The following is a 21,367-nucleotide window of genomic DNA, read 5'->3' on the forward strand; positions in this document are numbered from 1 at the left end:
TAACCTTGTTTTTGATGATCTCGTGTTTTAGTCATATTGGCTTGCATTATGGATCCAACTGCCGCCATATGTTCTTTTAGTCTCTGTGCAGTTTGGGATAATGCTAAGGTACTTTCCTCTCGTTCCTCCCAGGTTTCACACAACATTTCAAGGACATCGAAACCTGTTGAGAATTGTGCTGTTTTCCACATTTTTGCCAGCGGGTTCAACCAGTTTCTTTAAAATATGCTTTGAAGTTTTGTTGAACCATTCCACTAAATCATCAGTTTGATGGTGATATATAGAAGTACGCAAAGTTTTGATCTGGAGAATTTCCTATAGGTCTGACTTGAGTTTACTCATAAAGGTAGATCCTTGGTCTGTTTAGATCTCCTCCAGAAACCCAACTCTCGAAAAGAAATGAAATGAAATGCTTGAGAATGTGTTGTGTCACGTTATTCCATAAAAGAAAAGCTTCTGGCTAACGGGTTGCTTAGACTAATATCACCAGGGTGTATCGGTTTCATAACTTTGATGGCTCAAGGGGCCCCAACTATATGCATACCTATGCGTGAAAAAGGTATATCAATAATGGGTAGAAGCTGGAATGGCGATAGCATTTGGATACTGATCTTCTGACATGGGAAGCAAGTGAGCACAAAGTTCTTTAACTCTGCGTAGATCCTAGGCCAATAAAACCAGTTTTGAATTTTGCTTGTCCCTGGATGTCCCGCCTGTCAGGCGGGAATGGGCGATTTCTAGTACACTTTGCTTGTGACTCTTAGGTACTATCATTTGTGATTGAGGGGTACCATCTGGCCATTTATCATCCCTATACAACAACCCACTCTTTAGGAAAAAAAACGGTCCACCTTTCCTCCTCCCATTCTCCCTTCCTCTTCAGGTAAAACCTGAAGAAAAGGTTCAGCCAAGAAATTATTGTTCCTTTGGGCAAAGGCTAAATCAGGGATAACCTCTGGCCCTTCTTCAGTAATGCAAGACTATGTCTGCCTCCCCAAAACCCTTGCTTCCTCTTTCAGTTTTATCAGAGGACTCAACTTCGTGGGGTTTAGGAAACAGCCTTTTCCTGAGTTTCTCAAACCTAAGGGTCCCCCAGTTTATTTCAACGGAGCTCTATACCACTCCTGACCCCATATGTGAGGAGTCAGAAATGAGAGCAGCATACAAGTTTGTCATGTTTTCATCAAAGATATTTATTAAATGAAAAAGGGTTGGGAAAATGACTCTGACCCTATGCTAAGGAGTAGTATCCCTACCAATAAACCAAAACTAAGGATCTGTCTGTGTCACGATGTCAATAACTGAAAAGCCATCATTGTGTCCAAAATGTTCTATCCTGACCCTCACACTACAAAAAAAAAAAAAAAAAAAAAATGTAAGGAAAATATCTTCAACTTGATACTGGCAAAAAGTGTTCACAACTGAAGTAAGAATAGTTCCAACACAAATTTTCTTCAAGGTGGAAGCCCTTAGATCCATAGGGTGGGGCCCTTCCTCTGCATTCTTAAGTAAGATGGAATTAATCTCTTTTTACTAACAGTTCCTTTGTGTCTTGCTTTGATTCACAAGGTTTCTATTTAGGCAACTAGTTCTGTAACAGTCTCTCTTTAACACAACTTTCTCCTTGGTTTAGAAAACACTGTCTTTCCTCAACATTTCTGGAAGGTTTGCAAATTGCCTAGTATGCTCCCCCGTCAGGTTTCTTTATGCAATGCCAACGGCCTGGTGTACGGCCTGGTGTACGGCCTGGTGTACTCGCCTGCCAGGTCTTACTTGTGGTTTTTGCTTGCCTGATATACTCCCCTGCCAGGGCTTCTCATGCGTTTCTATCACCAATACTGTATGTATTGTTCTTGGCATATAGGTTTGTGGAAAGGTTTGTTCAAGATTTGCTCCACATTTGCACTTCATGCATCCATAGCTCATTGGGGATTTTACATTGCTGTTTCTGCATTCAAACAACTTCTTGTTGAGTTAACATTTGTATTTTGTTCAAATTGCTGTTGGCGCGGTCACTGGAACGCCCTGGGGACCCCATTGGCTTTGGATAGACTCGCCAGCGTCTCCGGTCCGGTTTGCACTTCTGCTGCATGTTGCTTTCACCTGCTTTCCACACTGGAGTGTGCAGACATTATTCCGGCTTCCTTCGCAGCTCTGCAGTCATACACCTGCTTCCCTTCAGGTTATGGAATGGAGAACGTCGCTTTCTCGACCCGAGAGCGCCCAGGACCTCTCTCGCGGCTGCCAGCGTCTCCACAGCATTCTGTCTCCGGCATAGGGTCCCTCCCTCTAACATGGCAGCCTTCTCTGCTCTGCCACATACGTGATCTTCACGTTTGTGGGCGTTGGGACAGGAGCCAATGTCTTCTCCTGCACGGATTCTCTGAATAGTGCGCTCAACATGTTTAAATGTCCTTTGCACAGGTACTTTGGAAAACCTAGACTGCATACTGTGTGTCAAGCTCTTGGTACCTTGTTCAAACTCCTGGCTCTTCCTTGTCTCAATACTTGGGGAGTTTCTGGGAGGTGAAGTCCATAGGTGTCATTGAACAAATGGTATTTGAATAGTACTTCTTAGTGAGTTTACACAAAGGTACTTCAGAAGAAAATGGTGGTTTCTGTACTTCTTCTACAAAGGGGAACAAGCAGCTGACAATATACCATTTGAGTCTTGGGTAGAGGGTGTTCCTCATGGGATAGGGTGAGATACTGCGTCTACACCAATGAAGTCATGGCATCTCCCCGGTAGTTGTCTCGTCCTATGTGATCCTCTCAAAGCTGCTCCCAGGGTCAGGATCAGGTAGCAGCTGTCATCCCACAGCCACATGGGAGGCGGTCACCGCCGGGGAATCCGTGATGACTCCATTGGATTCATCACAGGCCCCAGCGTCAGGTGAGTTCAATTGACAGCAGCTGATCAAGCATTCCTCCCGCTCGATTGTAGCGTTGTCAAGCTCTTCTTCATCCCTCTACCTATGACATCAAGGTGGTTTGATATTTTACAATAACGCATCGTTTCGGATGTGAGAATATGTGCATAAGATTCTGTGGGTAAGGAGCTGGTGCACCATGTTACACATGCTCAATATGAAGGTAGGGTCTTGTCAGATCATGCCCCGCTCAGTTTGCAGTGGCAATATGTGCATTCCAGGGCCCAGATACCCACGTGCAGACTTAGAGACCCTCCGTTCCGTGACTGCATTGAGAAATGCATCTCTGAATATGCGTTGCACAACCTGGGAAGCGTACCAACTGCTGGAACATTCTGGGAAGCACTGAAGGTGGTGGTCAGAGGTGCCGCCATAGCGGGATCCAGCAGCATTCAAGTAAATATCAATAGGGAACTGACCTCAGCAGTGGAACGATTGCAGATTTTGTAGCAGCAGTGAGAACAATCCCAGGATAATGATGCAAGGATTAAGTAACTAACAAAAATGTATGGATTGCTGGGGGAGGTTAGGCAAGCATAGCTTCGCCAAATATATGGAGAGACAACATACAGAAGAGGACAAGCCCGGCTGCTTACTGGCATGACTATGTAAGAGGGACGTGCAACAAACTGCCATACATGCGATTAGCAATGGACAAGGGGAAATATGCCACACTCAAAAAGGGGTTAATGAGGTGTTCTGTGAATTCTACCAGCAACTATATAAGGAGGGACCCAAAGCACCGGATACCTCATTGGCAGAAGTGTTAGATGAGATTAATCTCCTGGGATTGTTCCAGGAGGAAAGAGATTGTCTAGAGGCGCCCGTTACGATGGAGGACGTACATAATACGATTGTGGGCTTGCAGACGAAGAAGACGCCAGGTTCAGAGGGTTGCCTAGTGACTTCTATAAGGAATATGCACAAACACTGGCTCCCCACTTGCTTAGCACTTACCATGAATCATACACAGCAGGGGTTCTTCCCCTCAGCCTGAGAGAGTCCATAATCATTACCTTACTTAAGCCTAAAAAACCACAGACGGAGTGTAGCGCCTATAGGCCTTTTTCAATGATGAATCAGCATAATAAAACGTGGACATCCATATTAGCATCAAGGATGAAAAAAGTGATTTGCAATTTGGTGCAGCCCGATCAGACGGGCTATATCCCAGGTCGCAGCATGTCCTGGAACTTGAGGAGGCTGCATCATGTGATAGATAGGGCAGTAGCCTGGGACGCGCAGTGCGCCATAGCTACGCTGGACGCAGTGAACGCATTTGACTAAGTGAAGTGGGACTGGCTGTATGCTACGCTGCGCAGGTTTGGCTTTGGGCTGGCATATATCAAGTGGGTGCAACTGGTGTACACTAGGCCGATGGCTTGGGTTAAGACGGGCAGATGCATATCAGGAGCATGGGAACTAGAAAAAGGCATTAGACAGGGCTGTCCATTGCCACGGTTACTGTATGTGCTGGCCATGGAACCTATTGCCCAATACCTCAGGGCGGAATATCGGGAGGCGGGTATAGAAATAGACTGGGCCAGACACTTGATATCTTTATATGCGGATGACAGACTATTATACATCCAGAACCCGGAGGATAACTTGGAATTACTACTAGAGACCTTGGCGTTTTTTGCAGAGCTGTCAGGGATCACTATTATCACAGATAAATCGGTGGTATTCCCAATAGCGGGCCTGCGCGGGGTGATGCAAGAAGCCTAGCCGGTGCTGGCCCTGCAGTGGAAGGAGCAGACGTTTAGATATTTGGGAGTCATGACCCATCGGACACAATACGCTGCAGACGCTTGAGGGCATTAGGGGTTCCATGTGGTTCTGTCCTAAACTACCCCTCTCTATGCCTAAACTACCCCTCTCTATGATGGGTAGGGCGGCTTTGTTGAAGATCGTGGTGCTGCCCAGACTATTACACTTCTTTGTGAATGTCCCGTTCTATATCACAAGGCTCTTTTTTAAGTCCTTAGAAAGCGTCTACAGAAGCTTCCTGTGGCACAATGGGAGGAGTAGGATCGCACTGTCAACGCTATACAGACCGCATGCAGAGCTGCAATTTGTGGTAGACTGGCTTGCTGAAGACCCTACTCCGGACACACTGATGTTACAAGCCATTGAAAGGCGCTATTATTTAAAGGAGTTATTGGGGGCTCAGGAAACCTCGAGTTGGCGAGGGGGGGGGTCGCAATTGGTATACCTAGGGCTGAAAATGTGGGATAGGGCCATGGCCATGATGGGGTGGACAGACCCAGTGACATAACAGAATCCTCTGGTATCGAAAGTGGTGTCCTCACCCAGGCAAGAATGAACAACCGTAAGTACTGTGAGGCTAGGGGGGCGTGGCCAGGAAGCCATGTGAAGAGGAAGTCTCCCGGAGGAGCTCCTGCTTATCCAACTACAATCCGTTAAAATAGTGCATCTGTAATGGAACTTGATGGATCAGACATTGGGATCATGGATATGAACCCCCAGGGCACCAAGAAAAGTGCCTAGACATCTGCGCAACGAGAAGAGATGAAGACTGTGAGCAACCAAAGCAGGAAGAAGTTGAGATCGCGCAGATCTAAAATGGCGGACTCTGCAACAAAGGATCAAGCCTGGGGTGCCTAGGGTGAACTGTGTGCATAACCGAGTACGAACGATAGACACTTACAAAAGGACTGCTGGCGTAGGGTCCCTATACGAGGGTGAGCTGTTCGCCCAACACGAGGGTGCCCATTTGGATATGACCTAAGGGAAACACGGCTCCCAGCGCAGAGACATGAGCCCCGCCTGCCCTCTGTAAATGGGACAGAACGAACTGCAGTCGCAGCCGATGGATGTTGTGGATGTATGAACTGTAAATAACAGTAACGTCCTTCGCGGACGGAGAAGAGAAGTCAATACATTGAGGCAATTCTAGGAATGTTGGTCGGGAGAGGACCGAAGCCCGTCACACTTGCCTGCCTTGAAAGGACCCTCCGACCCTTGCAAAATATGTGAATAGGTAATCGAAGGATCCAAGGCGAGAGAAGTGCACGCTTGCGTGCGACGGACAGGCGGGCTGTGATTGAAGCCGACTTCGGTGAAGGCAACACTGTAGCAACTATAAGAACGAGCGGAGGCGTCAGGCAAGACTGCACACCGCAGAGAATATGCGAGCCCTTTAGCATACGGCAGTCAGCAGTAAGCTGCACAACGTTTGAACGCTGTAACCGGCCCCCACAACAGTGCTAAGATCAAGCCATAAGCGGCGGAGTACCCGGCGCACATGTGAACTTAGAACAAGGAATAACGGGAGGGGCCGGGGGGACACGAGATCCATGCCAGGACTGAGGGGCCAGCACCTAGCCAGAGAAATACTGGAAGATATAGTGGGCAGCCCAAGGACCCCTGCAGGCTCATGTGAGCCGGAAGCATGCTGTGGAGTGCAGACTGGATGTAGCTGCACAAGAAGGGGAGGAGAGCCTGGGGGGCGTACCACAGCCAGCACCCAGGAGACCTCGGGGCCACACACGGTCAGCAGACAGAGGTCACGAGTGATGGTATGACGGAAGGCATCTAGAGTGGTGATCTCCGATGATGGACACCGAGGGGGGAGACACGGACGTGTGCGACACAGCCCACTCCAGGAGCAGAACAGGCAGTTTAAGGACACCCCTGACACGGCCTGGCCGGGCCCAGACACAAATGGCAGTCTATCTTTACTAAGGCCGAGCGCCACTAGCGGTGGGGCTTGCCCACACGTCCTTGACACATCACGATGACTAACAAACCTTTAAGAACAAAGGGCAAGCAACCCACACTCAACGAATACGCCAGGACATCGCCGGGTGCAGAAGGGGCCAGGAGAAAAGACAAGATCCCCGCTGGGGGCACAGATACTATGGGCAAAGACCAGGAGATTCTTGCTGCGATTGCTGATCTGAAAGTGGCTTGGGAGAATAAACTGGAACTGGCCATGAACGAACTGAAAGCGGCAGTAGAGCTGAAAGTCGGGGCAGTACAAGAGGAGATGAATCTTCTCCGGCAAGATGTCAGGTCATTAGCAGAACGCATGGGTGACCTAGAAAAAGAGGTGGCCCTGAACACAGCGGACTGTGCAGCTCATAAATTGGAACTTCACACCTTAGTACAACGCGTGGGCAATCTGTAAAGTAGGGCGGAGGAGGCGGAAGGACGCGCCCGAAGGAATAATATTCGTATCATTGGATTGCCGGAAGGAACTGAGGGATCCAACCCCACAGAGTATATTGAATCTATGCTGCTGCAGGAGATAACCGGGGGAGTGTTGACCCAGGGATTTGCTGTGGAAAGAGCGCACAGGGCCCTGATGAGGAGGCCACTGCCGGGAACCCCCCATAGGCCGGTGATAGCCAAGATCCTGAACTACCGGGATCGGGAGAAAATTCTTGAACACTTTCGGAAGGGCTGAACAATACAGAGGGGGTCAGCAAACATAACTGCCTACCTGGATTACACCTTGCAGGTGCAGCGCAGACGCATGAACTTTGGGACTGTGAAAAGAAGATTGCGTGAAGCAGGCAACAAGTATATGCTGATCTACCCAGCAAAACTGATGGTGTTCCACAAGAGCAGAACCTTGTTTTTTGAAACCCCAGAGGACGCAATGGGATGGATGGACAAGCAGAGCTGCCCCCAAGAATCGAGTATCCAGACAGGAGAAGGCGGAGATAAGTAACATGTGTCTGTGGCACCTGTGGTGTCACAGCCTAAGACAAAGGGACTTGAATCTAGCACAGGATATAGCCTGTAGGAGGGTGCACCTAGGGCCATACATGTATGCATGATCTGTTAGCACGAAAAACCTTGATTAGTGCGGGAGCCTCACAGAGCTAGCCCTCATATCCCCACAACGAGAAGTTTATTTATTTTTTTTTTTTATTTTATTTTATTGGTTTATTCAAACCTTTAAAAAGAAGAAGGAGATAAGTAGACACATCATCCATTTCCACCTTCGGAAACATACATGAAATCATATTTCAGGATACAATCATGAGAGGTCTGTCATCCACAACTAGGGCCAGAAAGGTCTTCGTATGTGACGTCGGATGAGCTGATAAGGAACCATACGGGCCTATACCATCAGCCTTCCTCTTCGATGTCCCTCAACTCTAGGCTTCGTTCAATTTCTTGCAGAAACACGGTTAGCAACCTTGTCAGTTGTGTGTTGGAGCCAGAGAACATCAACTGCCACCATTCTTCTGCATTCCTTATTGAGTGCTCAGATACTAGTTGTCCCAGGTGTTTAGTTCTTTGTAGTTTAAAGAATGGGCAGAATAAGACAAGGTGCTTAAGTGATTCATCACAGGTTTTGCAGTATCTACAAACAGTGTTTGCGACGACGTTTCCTGTCCAGTTCTTTGTCCGATCTTTAGTTCTGAAAAGGTTTAGGCGAAATCTCATGTATGTTGCCCTTTTAACGTTATCCGGAAACAAAACTACATAGTTTTGTAGTGTGTTGAATGCTCGTGCCTCAGCTGGAGCGTCCTTCATTGATTTGGTCATTCTTCTGTCTTCACTAGTTTGAATCCAGTCAGCTTCCCAGATCTTTTTCTTCACCAAATCTGGGTTGTCCTGAAGAGTTTTAATATTCGTTCCATGAGTGGTTAGCAGGTCTTGACATCTTTTGTACCACAACGCTAGGATACTGTCTGGGCTAGCATTACCAGGATTGCGTAGTATTTTGAATTGAGGTGCTGTTACAGACAACACAGTTTTCCTGAAAAGTGCCAAGGTGTTCCACATGATCCGGGCTTCAAGCGAGATCATGCCTAGCTCATAACGTATGCAGGATGTGGGGGTGCTGTTTGGTAGGTGTAAAATTTTTACCCAAAAAATATGCTCCAGGGTTGACCAAAAGTCCGCCGGGCATCCAAAGGCATTCTCTGCACCGTATATCAAGGCTGGTACAGCCTTCTGCTGATAAAACGCTATCACAGGCTTGAGTGAGAACTTTCCATATTTTTTGTTTAAGATTGAGGCTTGGGAGGCTAAGTGTCGGCATTTCATCTTTGTGAGCTCCATCCAGGGGCTATCGTTTATATTTGTATTAATTTGCATCCCAAGATATCTGGTGCTTTCCACCGTAGTTAGTGTTTCCTTTCCCAGGCGCCATCTGAATTTGTTGTTTTTCTGGTGGCATCCAGTTTGCAAATTCTGTAGTGTTAGTATTTCACTTTTTGAGTTGTTAATGATCAAACCGTTGTTTTCCACGTAGCGTTCGACTGCATTTATTTTACGCTGGAGGCCGATTGGGGTAGAATCCAACAAGATCAGATCGTCAGCATACAACATCCATCCTAATTCAGAACCGTGTATCATGGGAGAAAACGATCGTGGCTCGTTTATTGCGAAACCAATGTCTGAGAGAAAAAGGTTGAAGATGATTGCCGCCAGGGGGCAGCCTTGTTTGACACCACGAGAAGTGTTAATTTCTTCTGTAAGCAAACCTCCTTGGTCAAGGCGCACTCTAATGGTGGTAGCAGAGTGGATTTCTCTGATTGCAGCTAGCAGACTCTCGGGACACCCCCAGTTAGACATTTTCGTCCAAAGTAGCTCTCGATCGATGGTGTCGAAAGCGTGGGAAAAGTCTATCAAAGCGAGATAGACCTTTCTCCCAGTTCTTATCGCTTCCATTTTCAGCAAGTTTATCAACAGGAGGTTAAGGCCACAGCCGACCCCTTTTACAAAACCTGTTTGTCTTTCATCCAGGTGGCCACTTTCGACAATCCATTGTGAAAGTTTCTGTTGCAGCATTGTTGCATACACTTTGCCCAGTACGTCTAAAAGAGCAATAGGTCGATAGTTTTTTGGTTCAAGCCGGTTTCCTTTTTTAAAAATAGGCACAATTATTGCTTGCTTCCAAGACTTTGGAGATTCTTGTCTTCTGCAGATACGAATGAAGAGTTCCTCACAAAAGTCCGCCCATAGCTCCATATTTTGTTTTAAGGTTACATTGGTCAAACCATCAGGGCCAGGGGCCCTTGAGTCACTGGCGTTCTTGATTATCTGAAGAATGTCTTCTTTGAGGAATGTCAGGTCCCATTTAGTTAGAGTTGGTGTTATAGGGGCCTGACAGGTCCCTTGTTTACTGTACAAATTTTTGAAATGTAATGTCCAACTCGCTGCTGGTACCATGTTTGACATCAGTGCAGATTGAGGGGCACCTTCGTTGTTTAAAAGTCTCCAAAACTCTGCCGAGTTTTTGTTGTTCATTTTTTGCATCATTAGTTCGGCGTCGTTTTGGAACATGAGAGCTTTGTGAGATTTTATCCAATTTTTATATTTCTGTTTTGCAACACGTTTTCCTCGCTCTGCATCTGTAGGGTCTCTGAGTCTCAGGAGTCTAATGGAGGCGCGTAATTCTCTCTTTCTTCTCATAATCTCGACGTCAAACTTATGTTTGTTAGCAAAGCCAAGTTTTCTCAGGCCCTGCTTTTTTTCCACAAACAGGTGTAATAAGTGTGCGTATTCGACTCCACAATCTAATTTGATGAAGGATTCTGAAAATGTGGAGACTTCGGCCGGGAGCAATGTTAGCCTAACTCTGTTTGGCTCAGCTAGTATCCGATGTTTCCATCTTTCTTGGGATGTTTGCTTTGCGGCTGACAAGGTGAGGATTACCATGTCATGGTCGCTTTGCATCATAGGTATTACCTCAAGTGTCTTGGTGGTTTGTTGGATCTTTTCTGAAACGAAGAAGTAGTCTAAGGTAGATTTCTGGTCTGCTCGTCGCCATGTAGGTTTTGCTGGTATGTCGCCGACAGAATTTCCATTGAGCATTGCTAAATTTCTGGCTTCCATTTCCCCCATCCATTTTGAGGCCACGTTATTAGGTGCATGCACGACTTCGTTGTTTTTCATTCTTGTTGCCAGGCAGTTGATGTTTAAGTCTCCACATATTATTATATTTGTTGACTCGTTGTCGAGAATGAGGTCGTCGATTTTCGATGAGACTGTATCAATGAAGGAACTTGACCCGGCTTGAGTGTGATTCCAATATATATTGAATATATGAAAAAGGGTCGAGTTGTCAGTTTGACACCCATCCAGGGCTATGGTTGACAATAGTATGAAAGGTGATAAAATTAAAGAGCTTGTAATACGGCAGCCTGAACTCTTTTTTACAATAGTCAACAAGCCTGCCATTGGTCTTCCTTTACTTTTTTTAAAGGCTGGGTTGAAAGCTATTTCGTAGGCATCCGCAGTTGGGCAACTCATCATCCACGTCTCTTGAAGGCAGGCCACATCTAGAGCATCCGGCCAGGATTCTTCTAATAGGTGTGAGAAACCCCTGGTGTTCCAGGATCCGATCTTAAGGTCCCGTGGCTCCTCTACCATTTGGCGTTACCGCTTTGAAGGTCTGCCCAAAGCTTCAGCCAGCAAGGACCAATCCTTTTGTGTTCCACTTTGTTCTTGTGGACTTAGTGCATCAACAAGAGTCGGGTCAGTCAGTTCAGCTCCTTTAATGGTAATTTTGATGGAATCCTCTATGTGAAATTTCCCTGATATGGTTTCAGGGGGGCTCCTGTCCGTTGTCTTTTTCAGGCTTCCAGCGCTGGGATGCAGATCACATTCTGCCAATGCTTCCACATTTCGGGGAGCCTCATTATCCATGGTTTTAATTGCAATCGGCGGTTCTTGACAGAACGAGTCACGTTTGATTTTGTGAGTGTCGGCTCTGTGATCAGATTTAGCTTGCTCAAACACTTCTAAAATATCGAAACCCATAGACATAAGAGCGGGTCCTGCAGCCAGAACAATATTCAAAACAATTCTAGATCTGAAATGGAGGATGATTTTATCATTTTGGTCCTCATTTTTGAATTCCACCGTCTTGATGTCCTCAGAGCGTATCGTTCTGAGAGATGGCACGTGTTGAAAGAGACATAGAACATTTGTGCGATTTAGGATAAGATTCTCTCCATTTTCAATGCGTTCAAGCCTCAGCTTGTGAGATGTTTGTCTATTGTCGCCAGCGCTGTTGGCATCCCTGTTCGCTCTGCGCCATTCATATCTTTCACGGCCAGACCGTATGTCAAGGGTCTCGGTTCTGGCCAGTCCTGCTCTCTTTACGTTGTCTTTGTTGTAGGCAGAATCATCCGAAAGTGTGACTTTTGATTTATTACGAAGCCACGGACCCACTTCCAGGTCATTCTTCCTTTCTTGAAGTGGATTAGACAGCGTCTGAGATTGGGCAAGGACTTTTCGCCTTTCTTCCAAAGTTTTGAATATGGGGCTTGAAGTAGTTTTAGGAGGCACGTCTTGTTTAGGCTTTTTTTCGATAAGTGTACATATTCTTGCCGCACCCGCTAGAATTCGGATAGGCACTGCGTTGATTCCGTCGCTTGGAGCTTCCGGTTGTGCATCCACAAGTACCGCATCCTCATCACCCGTTTCAGGACCCTTATCCGCTGAATCTGCGTCTTCATACACAGACAAGTTGATTAAGTCTATAGAATCGGCCTCCGTAGGTTCCAGGGGGAGACCAGAGTCTATATGTTTTGCAGAAGTATTTGCGATGGAGAGATCTTTTTTCTTTGTTGGGACTCTGTCTTGTGTCCGAGTGTTGTTAACAGTTACGTTGACGGTTTTTAGATTTCGAAGAAATTTTCTTGAGTTGTTGCCAATTCTTTGATTTTTACTTCTTTGATTTTTAGTTTTTTTCAGCGGTCCTAGTGGGAGCGTCTTATGGTCAGGTTTCTGGGGTACAGACCCCTTGAATATGTCGAATATTTGAATTTTGGGCTCCGTGGTGTCCGGAATTAAAATCACCTCAGGTGTGCGAGAGACACACGTGTCAGTCAGAGAGCCCGACGAGGAGGGTTTTTGCGGATCCAAGGTCGCCAAATTATTAGAGGCCTTACTGCTTTGCAGGACGCTGGCAAAGCTCATTTGGGTAGATGCTTTGGTGTTTATGCTTCCAAGGCTAGGGCCCAAGCCCTCATTCGTAGATTTCTCCAGCTCAAGTTGTGAGCCTTGGATGCTCCGAGAATAAGGAACTAGAGGACCCGGCGAACTTTTTTCACTTCTCAGAAAGGTGGCCTCCCGACAGGTCTGCGTTATTGGGGCATTTTTCTCTTGTATTTCCGTGGTTTCTTCAGAGTTATTAGTTGTATCCGTGACGCCCATGTTGGGATGGAGCACCAGCGCGCCAGGGTCTATGTAGCGATTATTCATTATAATGTGAGCGGAATTTTCCGTGGGCAGATGAACCTTAGTGATTTGTTGAGCAGCTAAGTGGTCCCTGCTAGGTTGTTGGTTTGAGTCCTGTGTCATCGAGTGTCGATGCCTTAGCACGCTAAGGGCTTCTTTCGCGACCTCTGCTAGAAGCTTTTTATCCAATTTATTGCTTTCTTTCTGTTCTGTTAGGGTTTGCAGGGCGGAGGTCAAGTTTGTTTTTATTGCTCCATTGTCCTTTCTTTCGGTGCGCAAATCTTTCTCCATGTTGATTAATTTTGAATTCATGAGCGCCACTAATGTTGTTAGATCCTTCACATTGTCATTTAATTGCTCGTACAGTTTTAGAAATGGAGCAAGCGAAATTCCAGTTGCTGACATTAAGACCGACTGTAGGTCTTTTGTGATGTCCGCATCGAGCCTGACCTTTGAATTGCAATCTTTTTTGAGTAAATGAGATTTAGATCTCCTGACTTTTGGAAAGTCACGTTCTATGATTGAGGAGGCAGTTGAACAGGACTCAGAGGAAGATGAGTTAAAGACATGAGTGTCACTTACACGAATGTTGTATGCCAGATTTTGTCTGACACTTCTAGAATTAGTTGAATGTGTTGTTGCAGTTCTCTGTCTTTGTGAAGCACGAGCCTGAGAGCATGCTATACGGGGTGAATCCGGACAGGCAGCATTTTCTTCATTTTGGAGAGCAATTTTCCAGTTATGCAGAGCATCGAGCTTTGTGGTAGACCAGACGTCTCCTGGCTGCGTCTCATGGCTATGTGCCAAGGGCGTCCGCTGAGTCTGCTGATCAGTTTGACTCCGGTCTCCTCTCGGTGTGAAGATGTAGGCTTTGTTTGTTTGAGAGAGGTCTTGCGGAGTTTTGTTTGCGACTTCTATCGAGCCTCTTCTATTTTTATAGGATGTTAGCGACCCGCATCCGTTGTCGGAGTCAGCTAAGTGCTTGTCGAGGGGGCAGAATACTTCATCTTCTAGCACGGTGTTCGTCTTCGCAGAGTCTAGTTCATCCGTTCCATATGAGGAGGGACCATGTGCTTTCTTAATGGACGGGAGTGCTGAAGAGCATAGCTCTGACGGAAAGGCCTCTTTCCAGGTTATGGCCGAGCTGTCAACACCGCTACCGTTTTTTGGGCCTCCTCTCTTATTGTGGACACGCCACGCCAAAACCATCAGTTTGGGTGGTTTGTTTGAGGGAGAATTTAGGAAGTGGGCATCAGTGGGAATTACAGTATTCAGAGAGCTTGGGCTCAGCCTTGCCGCGACCTCAGTCTCTGCAATCTCAGTATTGCGGATATCAGCCTCAGGTGAATCTACAGGCATGGCAACAGGCGCATGCGAGGGAGCGGCCACAGGTGAGGGCACTCCGTGTCTGTGTTTTGCGACGCTCTCAGTGTTCACGGAGTTCACTGAGCTGCCCGTGTGGTCGAGCACCGTCCAGCTGACTAAAGCGGCAGTCAGGGACTTGGGGGGAGAGGGGCTATCCCTAGAATAACCCGGAGCAGAAGCGACTCCGACACCACCCAGGGGTAACTCACCCTTTCTTAGGTGGGAGGGGATCCCCAATCTCACGCGGTCGTCCATGAGGCCGCTATGCCGATGGCCGCTAGGCGCTCGCTCACTCTCCTCTAGCTCGGCCCTCCCATCGCTCGCCATGCATTGTGACGTCGCACTCAGTGTCTGCTTGCTCACATCAGAGGCCAGATTGTGTGACAAGTGCTCATTATATCTAGACAGTTTAGTACTTACACGTGGGCAAGTGCTCGCGTCAGTCAGGTTAGATGTGGAGGCAGAGACGGAGGCAGACTTCCAGCGTCGCAGTTGCAGTCTTGTGTGTGGAGGAGAGGGCAAGCGGTCTCCGCAGGTACCTATTTTCCCGCGTTTGTGCAAAGATCCATCCATTATGGCAGGCACACGGGCCCTCAGGCCCTCACCCTCGCCCGAAACCAGAACACCAAAACACACTGCGCACACCGCGCGCTCCGCGTGTGCTGGGGATTATATACTGCTTCCTCCTGGAAGTAGTAGTAGAGCTAGAGAACAGACTTCCCAAAGTCACAAAGGCAGTAGCAGCAGAAAAGAGCCTGGGCAGGCTCAGGCTCACCAAAACACACTGCGCACACCGCGCGCTCCGCGTGTGCTGGGGATTATATACTGCTTCCTCCTGGAAGTAGTAGTAGAGCTAGAGAACAGACTTCCCAAAGTCACAAAGGCAGTAGCAGCAGAAAAGAGCCTGGGCAGGCTCAGGCTCACCAAAACACACTGCGCACACCGCGCGCTCCGCGTGTGCTGGGGATTATATACTGCTTCCTCCTGGAAGTAGTAGTAGAGCTAGAGAACAGACTTCCCAAAGTCACAAAGGCAGTAGCAGCAGAAAAGAGCCTGGGCAGGCTCAGGCTCACCAAAACACACTGCGCACACAAGTTTAGTTAAGTCACCGGTAGTCTGGTGACACCCTGCCGGTTCCAGACCCCGGCATTCCGAGGCAGGACCAAACGCAGGGGGGGGGGCCGAGATCCAGGGATGGAGCTGGGCATTTGTTGGGGTGGGGTTGGGTGGGGTGGGGTGGGGGGAGGGTAGGGGTTGTGTGCAGTGGTTGGAGTTGGGGAAAGGGGGGTGGGGGAGTTTGTTGGGAGTGGGAGGGGAACAAGCCAAATCTGGTGTCACATCAGGCGGGAAGGGAAACTGGGAGGGGAGGCGGGATATCCAATAGATGGCGTCGGGTAGCCCAAGAGTGGTGACCTGGAATGTGAGGGGCCTCAATATCTATTTGAAGCGTAACAAGGTTATGATGTATCTAAGAAGGGCGAGGATTGACATAGCATTATTACAGGAAACCCACCTTACTAGGGAGAAACTGGAGGTAGTCAAGATAAAGTGGAAAGGGAGTATCACAGGAGCTAAATATTCAGCTTACGCGAGGGGAGTTATTACATGGGTGGCACCGCATGTACCATTTCAGCCGATTCAGTCTACAATGGACCCGGAAGGCAGAATGATAGTAGTGCGGGGGATGCTGGAAAACCGGGAATTGAGCATTATAAACTTATATGCCCCTAACCAAGATACAGCGGCTTATTTTAGGTCTTTATACGGCAAAATTAGCCCCCTACTGGGCGGCGCGATCCTATGGGGAGGGGACTTTAATTGTACATTAAATCCTACAATGGACAGATGAGGTGGTAAACTAGACAAACCCACCCCGGCCGCAAAGGCGTTATAGGCCCTGCTGAGCGATGTTGCACTCCAAGATGTTTGGAGGCAGCTACACCCAGCAGACAGGCAGTATTCACATTACGCGGCCCCACATAACTTACACACAAGGCTGGATTATATGTTCGCTGCTGTTGAGTTAGTAGGAGAAATGACGGGCGCGTAGTATAAGGCCAGAGTGCTTTCAGACCACTCCCCCTTGGTCCTGGAGTGGCGACACCAACCCCCTAGAGCACAAATCCCGACGTGGAAGCTCAGAGCGGAGGCCCTGCAGGTAGGACCTGAGGGAGGCGATCACTGAGTATTTCGACATTAACACTGGAAGTGTCCAATCTGAGGGAACCGTATGGGAGGCATTTAAATTAGTAGTGCGGGGTGTAGCCATATCAAAATCCAGAGGGCTCCAAGGGGGCATAGAACGGGAGTTGCAGGAAACGCAGAGGGAGTTGGAAGACATAATGCGTAAGGGGGGCACCTCTCGGGAGGATGAGGCGAGGATGAAGTTGCTACAACAAGCCAGCAGTGAGCACTGGGATAGATTATGTAAATTGAGCCACAAGAAATATGTTGAAAGGCAGCATGCGGGTGGAGACAAGCCGGGTAGATTGCTGCCCTGGTTATATAAAAATGAAACATCACAACCAGTGATCAGGAAAATCAGAGGGGATGAGGGGCAGATCTGGGATACCCAGGAGGGAGTAAACGAAGAGTTCCTCAGATACTATAAACGTCTTTATGAGGACGCAGGGGAAGAAATGGATCAGACGGATACACCCTGACCAAACAGGCTATGTTCCTGGCAGGAACATAACTGACAACCATAGGAGACTACACCACATTTTCGACCAAACAGAGAAGGACCCCGGCGAACTAGTAATTGTCTCGCTGGATGCAATTAAGGCCTTCAACTCAGTGAGATGGCCTTGGTTGCTAGCAACTCTGAGAGAATACGGGATGGGGCCGGGGTATCTGAGGTGGGTCAAAATGTTATACAGTTCCCCATTTGCAAGGGTTAAAACGGGTGCCATAATCTCTGACAAATGGCAATTTAGCAGGGGCACTAGACAGGGTTGCCCCTGGTCGCCTATGCTATATATCCTTGCATTGGAGCCATTGGCAGTCTGCCTCAGACAACAATATGGGGAGATAGGGATCCACACCACAGGAGGGTCGCATCTCATATCATTGTATGCCGATGATATACTCTTATACCTGCGCTTCCCAGAGGAAAACCTACAATATGTCCTGGAGGTGATGGAACGATACGCTACACTCTCGGGCATAGCAGTAAATCCCAAGAAATCCAGCATGTTCCCCTGGGGAGGTATAGACGCGCCCTACCGAGGAGCCTACCCGTTTTGCCAATACCCTGGCGAACAGAGACGTTTCGATACCTAGGTATTGACATATACCACACGACAGGACAGGAGAAGAACATAAACACAATACGGATAAGGCAGTTGAAGTTATTAAGAATAGCAAGGGATTTTGATCCAGACTACCGCTGGCCATGATGGGAAAAGCAGCTCTGATTAAGATGGTAGTTCTGCCCAGACCGTTACACTTTTTTGTAAACATCCCGTATGCGATCCCAAAGCGCTTTTTTGCCAAACTCCACAGCCTGTGCATGGGTTTCATATGGCACAATTCCAGGAACAGGGTAGCCCTCTGGAAATTACAAAACTCATGTGACAGGGGGGGTATAAACCTGCCGAATTTTGAGTTCTATTACTTGGCAGGACGGCTGCAATATGTGGCCAGGTGGTTGTCGGAAGAAGAAACGGCTGAAGTCAGGCTGTTGTGTAGGGACCCTGCTCCCTACTTCCTTAGAGAGACAGTGTGGTTGCCTAAATCAAAGGTACTAGGAATGGCGAGACTGTTGGTGCTAGGCTGGGAAATGTGGCGTAGAGCGTGGCAAACTGTGGGAAACCCAGCCCCATTCTCCCTGCAGGTGCCGTTAGTGGCCCTATGCGGGGAAGACTCCCAAATGATAAAAGGGGTCTGTAGATACTGGGAACCGATGGGCCTGGCTACCCTTGGAGATATATGGCAGGAGGGGGAGGCACTGGACTTGCAGAGGCTAACAGAGGACACCGGGGTGCATAAAGGCCAACATATTACTTATTCCAGAATCATTAAATGGGTGCGAGAAAGTTGGCCTGAGGCAGTGCTTGCGGAACAACCTGATGCTACCATTGAGACGATATATGATATCTCGGAGGGTGGGCATGAAATATCTCGCATATATGAGCTACTGGGGACTAGGGTGGGGAAGGAGCTGCTCCAAAAGAGGCGAGACTGGGAAGAGGAGGTGGGAGAACCCATGTCAGATGGGCAATGGTATAGAGCCCAAAGGTATCATAAGAAGGTGTCCCGAAATGCGAGGCTCAAGCAGATCCAACTATATGTCATTCAGGGCATATTTGACCCCCAGCAGAATTGCTAAGTTTGGTGGCCCGGAGATACAGAAATGCCCTTGGTGCGGGGAGGAGGAAGCTGGGATGCTACACATGTTTGGGCTTGCCCGGAGGTGGGAAGGTTTTGGACAGAGCTGAAGATATGCTTAGCAGGAAAAGGGATTACGCTGGATGTGGAGTCAGCTTGGGCATGCATGCTTGGGGGTTTTACCAGACCGCGCAACCTGAGGCACATCAGTAAGATGAAGGACCTGGCCTACATCCTGGCCAAATGGAGAATTGCAATGTGCTGGAAAGCAGCCCATCGTCCCAGAATTGAGATGTGGTGGGCAGACCTCATGAAGTGGGCAGAGGATGAGACAGCTGTCTGATATGAAGCAGTTAGCAGGGGAGGGAGGAGGAGGTGGGACCCCTAATAGCATGGAGACAATTGGTGGCCTCAATGGCGGGCCCCTCCCAGGCCGACCATAGCGATGATGATACGGAAAAGATACCAGCAATAATTACGCCTGAAGAAAAGTAAGACGATAACATGGATGGAACAAGTTACTTACCTGTAACTGTTGTTCTCCAGCATGGGTCTGGCATGGATTCACATGCTCATGAATATTCCCCGTCGTCAGGCTGGGAATCCTCGGTAAAGAAAAAACCAGTATCAGTTTCGTTTCTGATCTGTCTTTCGTAGTAATAACCAATCACTGGTCTCGGCGTCATACTGACCACAGCCAATGACTGCCCTCTACCTAAGCACCGCCTCTGGCAGCCATCTTCAGATTTGGAAGCACGTGAAGCGGCAGTATGACCAAGTGAAGAGCCGCAGAGGGGTAGGCGGGAGGGTTCGCATGTGAATCCATGCCAGACCCATGCTGGAGAACAACAGTTACAGGTAAGTAACTTGTTCCTTCTCCAGCATGGGGTCTGGCATGGATTCACATGCTCATGAATAAAGAATACATAGCAGTACACACATGCACAACCACGGGAGGTGGCAAAGGCTCAACATTAAGATTTACATCAAACTCAACATTAAGCATCTTACCTCCTCACCAGGCTCACCTCAGGCGAACAGGTTGCGCAGCACTGCTTGGCCGACCCTGGACTCCTCCCTGGAATCCCGGTCGACGCAGTAGAATTTCGTGAAGGTGTGCGTCGACCTCCACGTAGCAGCCCTGCATATGTCCAGCAGGGGCACACCAGAAAGGAACGCCGTGGTAGCTGCGATCGCTCTGGTGGAATGGGCTCTCGGACGGCCAGGCAGCGGTCGGTTTGCCAACCGATGACAGTACATGATACAGCCGGAGAGCCATCTGGAAATGGAAGCCTTCGAGAGAGCCTTCCCCTGATTGACAGGTCCAAAGTTCACAAAGAGTTGTGACGTCTTCCGAAAACACTTCGTGCGGTCCACGTAGAACTTCAGCGCTCTAGCCACATCCAGCGAGTGCAAAGTCCTCTCAGCCAGCGACGAAGGCGACGGGAAGAACACAGGCAACACCAAGGGTTCGTTGAGATGGAAGTCCGACGGTACCTTGGGCATGAAGGAGGGGTGCGTCCTGAGCACTACCCTCATGTCGTGAAAAGTCAAGTACGGGGCCTTGCAGGAAAGGGCCTGGATCTCTCCCACCCGTCGTGCGGAGGTGATGGCCACAAGAAACGCTGTTTTCCACGACAGAAACTTCAATGGGGCCGAGTGCAGAGGCTCGAACGGAGGTCCCATGAGCTTGGTCAGCACCACGTTGAGCTCCCACGCCGGGGCCGGAGCCTTCACCGGCGGGAACGATCTGAACAGTCCCTTCATGAACTCTTTCACCAGACGATGAGACCACAAGGACGTCCGCCCCGTGGTTCTGGTGTATCGGGAGATCGCAGCAAGATGAATCTTGATGGACGCGTGTGCCAGTCCAGCTTTGGCCAGCGTCAGCAAGTACGGCAGTACCTGGGGAGCCGTAATCCGTAGAGGGTTAATCTTCTGTGCGTGGCACCAGACAGAGAACCTCTTCCATTTGTGTCCGTAGCATTTAAGAGTCGAGGACGCCCTGGCCTTTGCAAGAACCTCTCTGCAGTCGGCCGGTATGTCGTATCCTCCAAACTCTAGCGCTGCAGGAGCCAGGCCTGCAAGTTCAGCGATTTCGGGTCGTGGTGGAGGATGGCGCCTCCTTCCCTGGAGAGTAGATCCGCGTCCACCGGCAGCTTGATTGGCGGGGACGCTGACAAGTCCAGAAGGTCCGGGAACCATATCTGCCTCGGCCACGCAGGTGCGACGAGGATCATCCTGCACCGTGACCTCTTTAGCTGGTTGACGAGCCGGATTAGCAGTGGCAAAGGAGGGAACGCGTAGAGGAACAGGCCCTCCCAGGGGAACGAGAAAGCATCGCCCATGCTCCTCGCCTGGGGAAACCTGCTGGCGAACCTCCGGCACTTGGAGTTCGTCGCCGTCGCCAACAGGTCGATCTGGGGTGTGCCCCACTGTCGGAAGAGGCGATCCACTAGATCCTGCCGTAGTTCCCACTCGTGGCACGAGCGCAGCTCCCTGCTGAGTGAGTCGGCGATGGTGTTTTTTATCCCTGCCAGATGAAACGGCACCAGAAACATCCTTTG

At 48.8% G+C, this 21,367-nt stretch overlaps 1 protein-coding gene across 5 annotated transcripts in view; it reads right to left on the minus strand.

Moving 5' to 3' along the window:
- The window catches only part of ZHX3 (zinc fingers and homeoboxes 3), a 443,788-nt gene that overhangs the window by 341,537 nt on the left and 80,884 nt on the right, over positions 1 to 21,367 (minus strand). The gene's annotated exons all lie outside the window — the stretch shown is intronic.

The sequence above is a fragment of the Ambystoma mexicanum genome, chromosome 3p (genome assembly GCF_040938575.1).
Source record: "Ambystoma mexicanum isolate Mex_15411 chromosome 3p, UKY_AmexF1_1, whole genome shotgun sequence".
NCBI classification, from domain to species: Eukaryota; Metazoa; Chordata; class Amphibia; order Caudata; family Ambystomatidae; genus Ambystoma; species Ambystoma mexicanum.